General features: G+C 45.6%; 1 pseudogene; it reads right to left on the bottom strand.

Annotated features, from left to right (window-relative positions):
* Positions 1 to 687: 687 nt before the first annotated feature.
* The window catches only part of LOC147718139 (phospholipase A2 inhibitor and Ly6/PLAUR domain-containing protein-like), a 56537-nt pseudogene continuing 44590 nt past the window's right edge, over positions 688 to 12634 (bottom strand).

Raw genomic sequence — 12634 nt, 5'->3', positions numbered from 1 at the left:
CAATAGAAGACGAGATGTAAGACTGAAGCCCCAGACTGCAGACTGTAGATCCAAAGGTACACACAGCATGTCTTTCATGCATGTGTGGAAGTTCAATTATACTGAATCCTTTCTTGCTTCCTTAATGTTTACAGCAGTATTTGGAGGAATCTGATGCTGAAAATATTTGTTAAGGCACCAACTATCAGCGATTCCACACTTTCTTGTCATGTCTGGGATTATAAATAAGGGTGTATTTCACATATTACTTCCTGACAGTCCTCCCCTCCCCCACCTCAAGGCTCTATCCCAGTGTCAGGCTTAAATGGATAACAGCAATGAAATGTTGCAATGAGGCATGAACTTGAGAAGCAGACTCCCATGACCTCACCTCAGGACCATATCCTCTCCAATCCTATAAATATTGCAATTTGCACCTAGGTTCTAAAATAGCCTTTATCTCATATTCACGTTCTGACTCTACCACAATCGGGGGTGCCTGGTACAGGTTGTAAAAGAGAGACATGAAATACAGGGTGCACATTTTATAAATAAGGGAGCGTCAACCTCACCACCACTGGATCAACATATTTCTGTACCCCATATGTACCTATGAACAGGGTTGAAAGCCATACCTTAGAACGAGGTTCATAAATTAGATGTTCTTTTCTGTTTTGACTAGCTTGCAATTTATATTGGTGTTTAGCATTATGGACATGTTGCCTTATCTTTTTCCATTGCTCTTGGAAATGTTTTGGTCTCTTTGTAACTGAGAGATTCTCTATAGGTGTAGGGAACAGATAAGCCTGTATTCTGATGTGATGTCCCTTCATGATGAAGAATGGCCTCTGTCCTGTAGTGCCATGAAGAGAGTTAATAGAACTAAATTCAGCAAGCCAGGGATGGTGTACCTAACTATTGTGAACAGTAAGACAGCAACAAAGTATACTTTTCTAGCTCTTCATTAATTTGTTCTGTCTGGCGATCTATCTGGGTGTGATGAGCAGAAGACAAAGCCACCTCGATATCAGGAGACACACAAAAAGCTGCCCAGAATAGAGATATGAATTGCACTTCCCTGTCGATATCATCTTACATAGTAACTCATGAAATCAACATATATGCTGTAAGAATACCTCCTTTGTAATCTTGGCAGTAGGTCATCCTCAACTGGAACAAAATGAGTAATCTAAATCAAAGCATCAACTATTACAAATATATTGTCATAACCTTGGGCTTCTGGAATTACTGTAATAAAATCCACGGTGACCATGGCAATGAAGTGTCAGCTATTTATAATAACCCACTAGAATGTGTCTTATAATTCTTTGATCATGCACTAATTGCACAGCGTTTCACATACTTCATGCATTTATCTGCCATGGTATTCCACCAGTAAGAAAGTTGCAACAAATCAAAAGTTTTCTTAATTCCATAAAGTCATGCCAGACAAGAGTCATGAGCTTCTTGTAAAGCCTTGGTACCTAAGAAAGCAGTTGGTAAATACAGAGCAGTCTTAATACACTTCATATCTTCATTTTGTGAAACCCTTTCAAACATACCATGTCTTGACATTTCACTTTTGATTTCTTTGCAGATATCTTCTTGGCAAAAAATGGCAAAAATAATCTCTTGTGCAATCATGGGAACCGCAGACACTATTCTCCCTTCTCCATATAAATGTGACATAGCATCTGCCTTCACATTCTTTTGCCAGGTCTGAATGTTAAAATGTATTCATATTTGCAAACAGAGATATAGCGAAGGCATGGAAGGACCCGAGGGCTCCGACATTGGTGGCGTGGAAGAGGGGGGTTGATTTTTGTATGGCAATGGAGAAGCCCATATTTCTTGCCCGGGGTTGCCATCGGAAACATTATAAAATCTGGAAACGTTGGGCTGATTGCAGGGGTATCTGGCTAGAGCCTCCGCTGGAACAGGACACAGTACTGGATGTTTGAGCGTGCTGTGCCAATGACTATGTGTATAGAAATTGTTGACATCATATGGAACCGTGCTGGGGGGGAGGGATCCGGGAGGGTTGGGGGTGGGTGGGGTGTTGGGGGGGGGCGGAGGAAGGGTGGTTAACTGCATACAGTTTATACTTATTTTTGATGTCAAAACACGATGGATTGCAATGCGTTATGTATATTCAAATGGTTGGCAGGTGCCTCTGGGTAGCAGAGCTCTGCGATTTCAATGTGATCTGTCAATAAAATTTGTTTAAAAAAAAATGTATTCATATTCTGAGAAAATAGTGACCATCGTAATTGTCTAGATATCATGGCTTTTTCAGATTACAAGAAGGTTAAATATTGTCTGATTTCTTAGCATTCATTATATAATTCTGCACATCTCATCTGGGCTCATTTCTTAAGAATAATAGGCAATATGGTGTAATTGACGTGTCTCATGGTGCCTTGATGACAGAAAAGCCCCAATAGTTCTGTCTGATGCATTAAAACGAAATGTCCATATGAATTGTCAAATACCAGGAGCTTTAGAATATCCTTCACAGAAATGGGTGAGGTCCAGGCCAATATAACTTCAACTTTCCATGTATCCATTTAGATGCCTGAGACTGAAATAATAAACAAAAGAAATTCAATATTATCTTGATGGAATACTTCTCGGCCATAGCATGAAGGCCATTTTGTCTCTATAGTAATAGTATCTTTCTCACATGCTGCTGATGTTCCTGATTTGATGTGGAGTACACCGAGATATCATCAAGATATGCAATGGGAAATTTGTCCAAAACCGTGTGCACTACTCCATTGATAAAAGAAGATGGAAAACAGCTGGAGCAATAACACCCCAAAGGGCATGACGTGGTATTCGAAGAGATCATATTTGGTCCGAAAGGCTGTCTTCAACTCACCACCCTGTCTTATCCTTACCAAATGATAGTCACCCCTCATATCCAATTTTTGGAAGATTTAAGCCCCTTTGACTCAATCCAGTGAGACAGAAATCAATGGACTAGGGTACTTGTTCTTGACTGTGATTGCATTTAGTCCATGGTAGATTATGCACATCCTCACTTCAACTCCTCTTTTGAGTATGAAGAAAAGGGCTGATGCCACTGGAGAGCTAGATGGATAGATACAACATTGGCCAGGTACTGAGTGAGATATTTATACCAGTATATGGTTTATTTTTCATTAAGTGCATGAATGCAACAACATTGCAATTGAGCCCCAGCTATCAGATCTACCTGATAATCATAGGGGAGTTGCAGGGGTAAGGTTTCAGCCCTCTTCTTATTAAATACATCAGAATAATCCCAATTTTCTAAAGGAATACGTGAGTGAGTAAGATAGTTCTCTGAAAGTACAGTGTTGGAATGTATTATCTTTCTCTTAGTTCCTGTACTATCTCTGTCAAACATACAGATTTACAGAAACTTGAAGTCAAAGTCACAGCTCTGTGTTCCCACTCTATGTGTGGATTATGTTGTTTTCACCATGGTAGTCCCAACATGATTTGATATTGGGGTGTATCAATTAAATCAACACTAATGTGTTCTTTTTAACCACCCTTACACACAATTCTAAACTGGGCTGAAAAAAGAGTGATAGGTCCAGATGTTAATGCTTTACCATCAACTGCCCTAAAGTGGCACTTCATATCTATCTTGATTTCAGACAACCCCCCGAACCCCTATCATGTAAAACTCATGTAGCTCCAGAATCTATGACTGCAAACACCACATATTCTTTTTCTTTATTTAAGGGATAAGGATGTATCCTTCTGTGTAGTTGGTAAATCTATAACATCAGAAGGAATATCAGAAGTATCCTCAAATACTGGGCTTCTTTTCAATGCTGGGCAGACTTGTTTACCGACCTATTTCTTACTGGATTCTTTGTACAACAACAATGTAAAAAAAGGTGACACTTATGTCTTCATTCTCTTTCGTCTAGGGTCAAAGCGTACCTTAATTTGCACTGCTTCTGGGGAAGAAGACCAAGATTTGGTATCAGTCTTTTCTGGTGTTCGATAAAATGTCTTAAACTGGCTTTATTGTTTATCCCCCTTTCTTTCATTGTGTCTATGTTCAATCTGAAAAACTAAATCCACTAATTCTTTGGGTTCTGTAGGTCTGTTTGGAACCTGAGATAACAAATCTTTAAATTCTCATTCAACCCACAGCAGAACAGTGCACCCCATTCATCGTTTGCCCATTCTGCCACAAACACAAAACACCTATATTGATTCATATATTGTGATAAATCCTTTCTTTGACTTTTCTCCAATAATTCACTATCTACAGATTGAGTTAGAGGTCGTTTGTCAAACAGTTTCTTCATTTCTTTACAGAATTCTTCATAATTGTATACCAGATGGCTGCCCTGAGAGACTAAAGGCATTGAACACAAAGCTGTGTCTCCAGTAAGATAATAGATAATGAATGCAACTTAAGACTGTGAGGTAAGGAATTGAATAGCTTTAGAAGTAAAATGTAAACTCCATTGTGTAAAAAAGACATCTAATTTCTCCCTCCATATCTCTCCTATGGGGTCAAATAAATTGGAGTAGCTGGCAGAACTATAGGTGTCTCTGGCACTACTAGAACTATCTTGCCCTCCTAATGAAGATGGAACAGGAGCAGGCTGTTGGGAGGCATGTAGCCTGTCACTTCTATGGGAAAGGTCTGAGAGATCTTTTGACTTTGTTGTGATAGTTTCCCAAAACACTTAGGGTGACACCTTCAGATTCCATTATACCAGGTGGCGGTTTATATTTTAGGCTTCACAGTCTGTCCTGGATATAGAGACTATCACCTCTGAATTCCACCGCAGGGATATCATGGACTGCAGAAGATTATTCACTCCTTGCCCTATTGATTCCCAACCTCCAATAACAATGTTATAGGGCAGGCACACCCGCTCAAGAGTAAGGGGTAGAGAAGACAGCAGCCAGTAATGGATCCAGTGGTCAATGCCTAAATAAGAAGATAAACTCTTATTAATCCTTCTGTATTACTTCAGTTGGTTTACAAACCAAGAACGAAACCCACCCATTACTTAACACATTATTTCTTGACTGACTGTCTCTCTGTAGAGATATGCATATACAGGATTTTATATATAGAAAACAAATGTATTATTAAGAATAATAAACTTAGAATATGAAAGTGACATTATTATGTTCATCTAAATCTCGTATGCAGGAATTTCTGTGCATAGTTACCTGGTGATTAGAATATAATGTTCTATGTCCATGACATTTATTTTATGTTCACAATAATTGCAGAACTGTTACTTCACACTACATTTTTCTTAGAGCAGTTCCATATTGAGTCACTAGATGGCAGTGTTGATCCTCCCTGATCAGAAATAAAATCAACCTATTTCATAACACTTAGATCCACTCTTTACATTTTAAAAAATAATACAAAGATTGCGGGGCAAGCTCCATCTATCTCTTAAGTAATTACCATCCCTTCCTGAGTTACAGTCTTTTTAACTCTCACAATATAAACACAAAGGATACATTTTTCTGCTGACCAGCAGTTAAGAATCATTGAAACAGAATATCAGAAAGGGCAAAGGTTAGGGCATCCTACTTCAGCAGCTAGCAGAGCAACAGCACAGTTCTCTGGTCCAACTCTGCTTTAAATAGTCACCAAAATAGAATATGTGACTGCAGACTGAACCACTAGACCGCAGATCCGAAGGTAAACACAACATGTCTGCCACCCATGTGAAGAAGTTCAATTATACTGAATCCTTTCTTGTTTTCTGAATGTGTGCGGTAGTAATTGGAGGAGTAGAACACTGACAAACATATGCTAAGGTAAGAACCCTCTATGATTCTACCCTCGCTTGTCCTGTCTTGATTGTAAATAAGGGTGTATTTCATATACTACATCTAAGTCCTGACACCCGCCTGTTGATGAGACCAGTTACTAATCCAGAAAGGATTCTGTGGCCTCCAGGATTGCCTCTTGTGGAATGTTTGTTTATAGTTCTCGAGGGTGAGAAGGAGATCATTGTTGGTATCAAAATCAATTAAATTTAACTTCTTCAATACACCCCTAGTATATTTTAAATACCTAGCAATCTGATTTATCTAATATTTAAGTAAAGACATCCACATATTTGGCCAATGGTTCCAGGATCGATTTGACCCTGTACCCCTGTGATTTTGTCCCCCTCTTGTAGCTCCCGGCCCCTGCCGCGCTTCCTGCCACCTCCCCGCTCCCCGCCGCTGCCCCTGCGGCCCGCCCCTTCCCTCTGCAGCCCTTCCCATTTGCCGCCCCGCTCCCGCCTCCCAGCTGCTCCTCCCTCCCACTGGGCCATATATTACGAAGTGGGCGCGGTGGTGAGCAGTGACCTCTGTCCCTCTGGGCCGGTCACCCCCACGCACCGCGCACACTCCTCGTGAGTGAGCCCAGGCTGCCCCTCGTTCCCGCCAAGTGCCACCGCTGCCCGCAGCTGTGACCCTGTGACACCGCTGTTGCTGCTCTTGCCCCGCCTGCGCCGCGTTTTGTATTTGCGAATCCGATTGTTTTCTTTTCCCCGGTGTGTTCTCTGCTCCTTGTTATTTTCTGCTCCCCGTGTTGTTTAATTTTCTACCTCTGTGATTCCGATTGTTTTTCTCCCCCGGTGTATTTTCTGCTCCCTGTTTATTTTCTGTTCCCCGAGTTGTTTAATCTTGTACCCATGTGATTTTGTCCTCTCTTGTCGCCCCCGGCCCCTGCCGCGCTTCCCGCCACCTCCCTGCTCCCCGCCGCTGCCCCTGCGGCCCCGCCCCTTCCCATTCGCCGCCCCGCTCCCGCCTCCCAGCAGCTCCTCTCTCGCTCCGCCCCCCACTCTCCACATATGGCAGAGTGGCTAATGCGCAGCGTGCACGCTCAGCGGGCGCGCCGATTGAGCGCCGAAGGTGCACCAAAGGTAAGCCCGTCGGTGCCCGTCCGCGCCTGGACCGCGCCCAGTGCCAGAAACCCTGGTTCCCGCAGACCCCAACCCACCTGCCGGACCTACGACGCCACCGAAGTCTACGCACTCAACGCCGGTCGAATCCCGGGCTGCTACCGGGCCACCCCGAGACGCATCCACGGACCCTTCTGCTGCCACTCCTGCAAGTTCACCTGCATCCGGGCCTGCACTACACCTGCATCGATCAAGCCAAACCACAGCAGCAACCACTTCAAGTGCATCCTGTTCTACACCCGCTCCATCCACAGACATGCCGTCGAGCTCTGGAACCTGCTCGTCACCACAGCCCCAGACGTCGCCTTCCTCACGGAAACCTGGATGAACGCTTCCTCAGCGCCCGACATCGCCATCGCCATCCTGGACGGCTACAAGATCATCCGGAGGGACTGCATCAACCAGACAGGAGGAGGCATTGCCATCATCCACAGGAACACCATCCGCATCACAACCAACTCCGACGACACCCTCGCACCCGCCAAACACCTGCACTTCCAGATCCACATCAACCCCAAGACCACCCTCAGAGGCACCCTCATCTACAGACCCCCGGGACCACGCACACAATTCAGCGAAGACATCTCCGACTTCATCAGCCCGCACGCCCTCCTCTCCACTGACTACATCCTCCTCTGGGACCTCAACTTCCACCTGGAGAACAACAATGACCGCAACACCACCACCCTGCTGTACAACCTCGCCAACCTCGATCTCAAGCAGCTGGTGACCACCCCCACCCACTACGCCGGACACACACTCGACCCCGTGTTCTCATCCAGCTAGGACATCACCTTCAGCCACGCCACCGGACTCCACTGGACGGACCACAGCTGCGTCCACTTCAGCTTCAGAAGGACCATGATCCACCACCACCAGCAACAGGTTGCACGCAGAAGCTGGAACAAGATCACAGCCGACCAGCTCGCGACCTCCCTGAGCATGAACTCTCCCACCAGCACAACGAACCCTAGCCAGGCGGCCACCAACCTTGCAAAGTGGATCAGCGACTGCGCAGACGACCTCGCCCCTCTGAAGACTCCGCCTAGCAGACCCGGCAGCAAAAAAGCCCCTTGGTTCACCGACGAACTCAAGAGCTCCAAGAAGAACTGCCAAGACCTCGAGAAAGCCTGGCGCAGAGACCCAACACCGAACAACATGGCTGCCCTCAAGCTCGCCACCCAAAAACACCACCAACTGATCCACGCCACCAAGAAGTCTCCATTCAAGGAACGACTGGACAACAACACACACAACAGCAAGGAACTCTTCAACATCGTCAAAGAGCTCTCCAACTCCAACGCCGGAAACAACGACATCACCGCGTCACAAGACCTCTGCAACTCCCTGGCCTCCTACTTCCACAACAAGGTCGCGGACATACACAACAGCTTCAGCACCCAACGGACGCACACCACGACTGAACCACCGCCCCCTACCACCACCCTCCGTGCCTGGACCCCGATCAGCACCGAAGACACCATCCGCACGATGAACTCGATCCACTCTGGATCTCCGACCGACCCCTGCCCTCACCACGTCTTCAACAAGGCCGACGCTGTCATCGCACCCCACCTGCGGGACATCATCAACACCTCCTTCGACACCGCAACCTTCCCGGAGAGCTGGAAGCACGCCTAACTCAGCGCCCTACTAAAGAAGACATCAGCCGACCCCACCGACCTCAAGAACTACCGCCCAATCTCGCTGCTCCCGTTTCCCGCAAAAGTCATCGAAAAGACCGTCAACAAGCAGCTGGCCACCTTCCCTCGAGACGAATGGATCCCTCGACCTCTCTCAGTCTGGCTTCCGGGCAAACCACAGCACCGAGACCGCCTTGATCGCAGCCACCGATAACATCCGAGCCCTGCTCAACAACGGAGAAACAGCGGCCCTCATCCTCCTAGACCTCTCCGCGGCCTTCGACACTGTCTGCCACCGCACCCTAGTGCAGCGCCTCAGCAACGTCGGAATCCAGGAGAAGGCACAGGAATGGATCATCTCGTTCCTCACCGGAAGGACACAGAGAGTCCGCCTCCCCCGTTCAGATCAGAAGCCACCGAAGTCATCTGCGGCGTTCCTCAAGGCTCCTTGCTCAGCCCAACCCTCTTCAATGTCTACATGAGCCCCCTCGCGGCCATCGCACGCCAACACAACCTCAACATCATCTTCTACGCCGACGACACCCAGCTGATCCTCTCCCTCACCAACGACCCCGCAACCGCCAGAGCCAACCTACACGAAGGGATGACAGAAGTAGCCAAGTGGATGATGAAACTGAACTCGGACAAGACGGAAGTCCTCATCCTGGGATCCTCACCCTCCGCCTGGGACGACTCCTGGTGGCCCCCCGCCCTGGGCAGCGCACCCAAACCAACAGACCACGCACGCAACCTGGGCTTCATCCTGGACTCCTCCCTCTCCATGACCAGACAAGTCAACGCCGTCTCCTCATCGTGCTTCAGCATCCTGCGCATGCTACGTAAGATCTTCCGGTGGATCCCCACCGAGACCAGGAAGACGGTCACCCAGGCCCTCGTCACCAGCCGACTGGACTATGGCAATTCCCTCTACGCCGGAACAGACACCAAACTCCAGAAGAGACTCCAGCGGATCCAGAACGCCTAAGCACGACTCATCCTGGACATCCCCCGTCGCAGCCACATCTCCAGACACCTGAGAGATCTGCACTGGCTCCCGGTCAACAAGAGAATCACCTTCCGTCTCCTCACCCACGCACACAAAGCCCTGCACAACCAAGGACCAGCATACCTCAACAGCCGCCTCAACTTCTACGCTCCCACACGCCAGCTTCGATCGACCAGCCACGCCCTCGTCGCCGCCCCCCGGATCCGTAGAGCCACCACAGGAGGAAGGTCCTTCTCCTACCTGGCCGCCAAGACTTGGAACTCCCTCCCGACCCACCTCCGCCTGACCCAGGACCACCTTGCTTTCAGGAAACAGCTCAAGACCTGGCTGTTCGAGCAGTAGCGGACCCCCCCTCCCCTAGCGCCTTGAGACCCTCCGGGTGAGTAGCGCGCTATATAAATGCCTTGATTGATTGACCCCTGAAGTGACCGGACGAGATGGTGGATTAGCAGGGATCCTTGTGAATCTTTGATAAAAGTACAAAACAGGAGGTCTTAGAGGTTTATTAATCAGAAATAACGTTTCTTTATCTGTCAGCCAGTCACCATAAATACCTCTTTTAATGGATCTCTTTTTTTCACCTGTGATTGCAGGTGAGAGATCTCCAACCCGTTTCTCGATACATGGATTCCTATTGGAGTTGCTAATATGTGTCATTTTTATATTTTTCTCTGTTCATTAAAGCTATAGCCCCACCTCTATCAGCTGGCTTACATCGTCACCATCCATTAATCTGTTTAAAGCTGAGCACTATTCCTGAGATAGGGTGTGTCTATTGTTTTTGTTTTTTGATTCAATCTGATGCAATTCCTGAAGTACAGTCTACTCAAAAGAGATCAATTCAACCAGAAAATTGTTTGCAGGGGAAGAAAACTTGAAGGTTTCCTTAGACCGGAGAATCCACCTATTTGGGAGTCGTTTGTCTCAGAGACATTTCAGCCTCATTTTACGAAAACATTGTATGTTGTCGAATCTTGGTCATGTATAATCTGGCTTTCCAGAAGTGACACATGTCAATCTCATCATTAATACACTTTGCTCATGTCCACACAAAGACCTTTTTGATAAGTTGTAGAGGGGTATTAGTTGTGAATCACCCACCTGGAAATGTGTTGCCTCACACGTATCTCCCTGCACCCCTAGTTGGGGTTCTACTCTCTCTTTCCTGTTCCTCTCCCTCGTCTGTCTTCTTTCTACAAAAACAGCCCTTTGAGCGACTTACATGGGCACTAGTTGATGGTTCAGAATCACCTGTAGGATAAACTTTTAGAAAAGCTAATGTATCACCTCTTACTCCTGCCATGATTTTGGAGTAGGTAGCAGATGTGTTCTTAGTTATAAAATATTATATTCAAATATGGATATACTGTTTCCTTCAAGAAATTTACTATGTTCTTCTGTAGTTTATTTTGCCTATTAGTTTTAGTCCCAGGACCAGCTCTCCCCATGCTGGTGCATCACTCTTGCTCTTGTTTTCTTGCTTTTTCCATGTTTCCACTGCTTTGACCTTGATTTTCCCCTCTGAGTGTCTTCTCCTTGCTTTCCCCTCGTTTTTACTGCTTTCTACTTCCGCTCTCCGCCCTTTTGGTGGGCCTTATCTTTGCTTGTTCTAATTCTCATTGCTTTCATCTTGTTTTTCCCTCATTGCCACTCCCATCTTCTACCTGTTTTTCCTGCCCACCTCATCCCAGTGCCCTTCCCTCTTCGTACAACCTACTTAATGGAAGCCACAGTGACCCCTTGGAACAGGTCCCACTTGCTGCTCTCCCCGTACCATTGCATCACTCTTGCTCCTGTATTCCCCTTGTATTTCTTTCATTTTTGCTGCTTCCTCCTTGCTTTTTCCCTCATTTTGTGAGTGCCTTCTCCTCGCTTTTCCGTGTTTCACTTCTTTTTTTATGCTTTTCCCCCTTTTTTAATGATCTCTCCTTACTTTACCCTGATTTGTATTGCTTTCTTCTTGTTTTCCCCTTCTGTTTTTTGACTGATCCCACTAAGAACCCAGTGCCCAGATACCATCAGAGGTGATTAGCCCCAATCTACAAATCCAATTTGATTGATATTTATACTTGAAGTTGCCAATCACTTTCTCAATTTGAGCTAACAAGGCTTTTGCATCTGAGGTGGTAGAGTTAGTTTTGAGGGCTTCCTCCAGTTCCTTGATCTCTTCCAATTGCTTCCTGCTCATAAGTTCCGCTGTTTTTATAGACAGGAACATCCAGTCTCTGGAACACTTCCTTCCTATGCAGCTGCAATCACCAAGGCACTCTGGGTCATCTATGAAAATAACAAGCACATGTTTTACTTGACGACCTCAAGGAATGGTTCAATTTCATCAGTGTTCCAGAAGGATTTCCCCACAAAGGTGGGTATCTGTTGTTTCTTTAGAAGAGTATGTTTTTCCTATTCACTTTTTGTCGTTAGATTTTCCCCTCCTGGGTTAAATGCAGACAGTCTTCTAAGTAGTTCACCATATTCATCTTCAGAGCATTTGCAATCCAGACATTTCACATAGATGGGTAAGAAAGGTTCCAAGTGAAATTACTTTTCGGTGCTAATCAGTCAAGAGGCAGAATGATCCCTAAGTAGATACGTTATATTAAATGAACCCTTGTGTGCTTTTCCAAAAACTCAATAAACCAGCTGGGGTTTGATCCTAAAAGGCCTCCCAGTTGCCATTAATCAAGATCAATTTTAACTAAGCACAACTAAGGCCATGAATCTTGTTTTTTTAAATGATTTCTAACTTGTTTTTTTTTTAGTTAGGACGATTGTGAATAGGACAAACAACATGACAACAAAATCAATAAACTCAAACAGAAGGACAATCATGTGAAGCATAAATATAGAACGTATGTATTGGTGATAAATGAATATAAATGAATTATACAGACCCATTAAATAGTTTGAACATTCCTTGTTAAACAAAGTAACACAAATGGTCCAGATGTGATTAATCACAAAGAAATTAGCAGCACAAGTTATTCTTCAGGTTTGCGTAGCATAATTCTTAAAAACCCATCCAAGAAAAGGGGGAAGAGTATGTTTTCTCAATCCAAATCCTA

The sequence above is a fragment of the Lissotriton vulgaris genome, chromosome 4_2 (assembly GCF_964263255.1).
Source record: "Lissotriton vulgaris chromosome 4_2, aLisVul1.2, whole genome shotgun sequence".
NCBI lineage: Eukaryota > Metazoa > Chordata > Amphibia > Caudata > Salamandridae > Lissotriton > Lissotriton vulgaris.
This window is presented reverse-complemented; position numbering and strand designations above follow the sequence as displayed.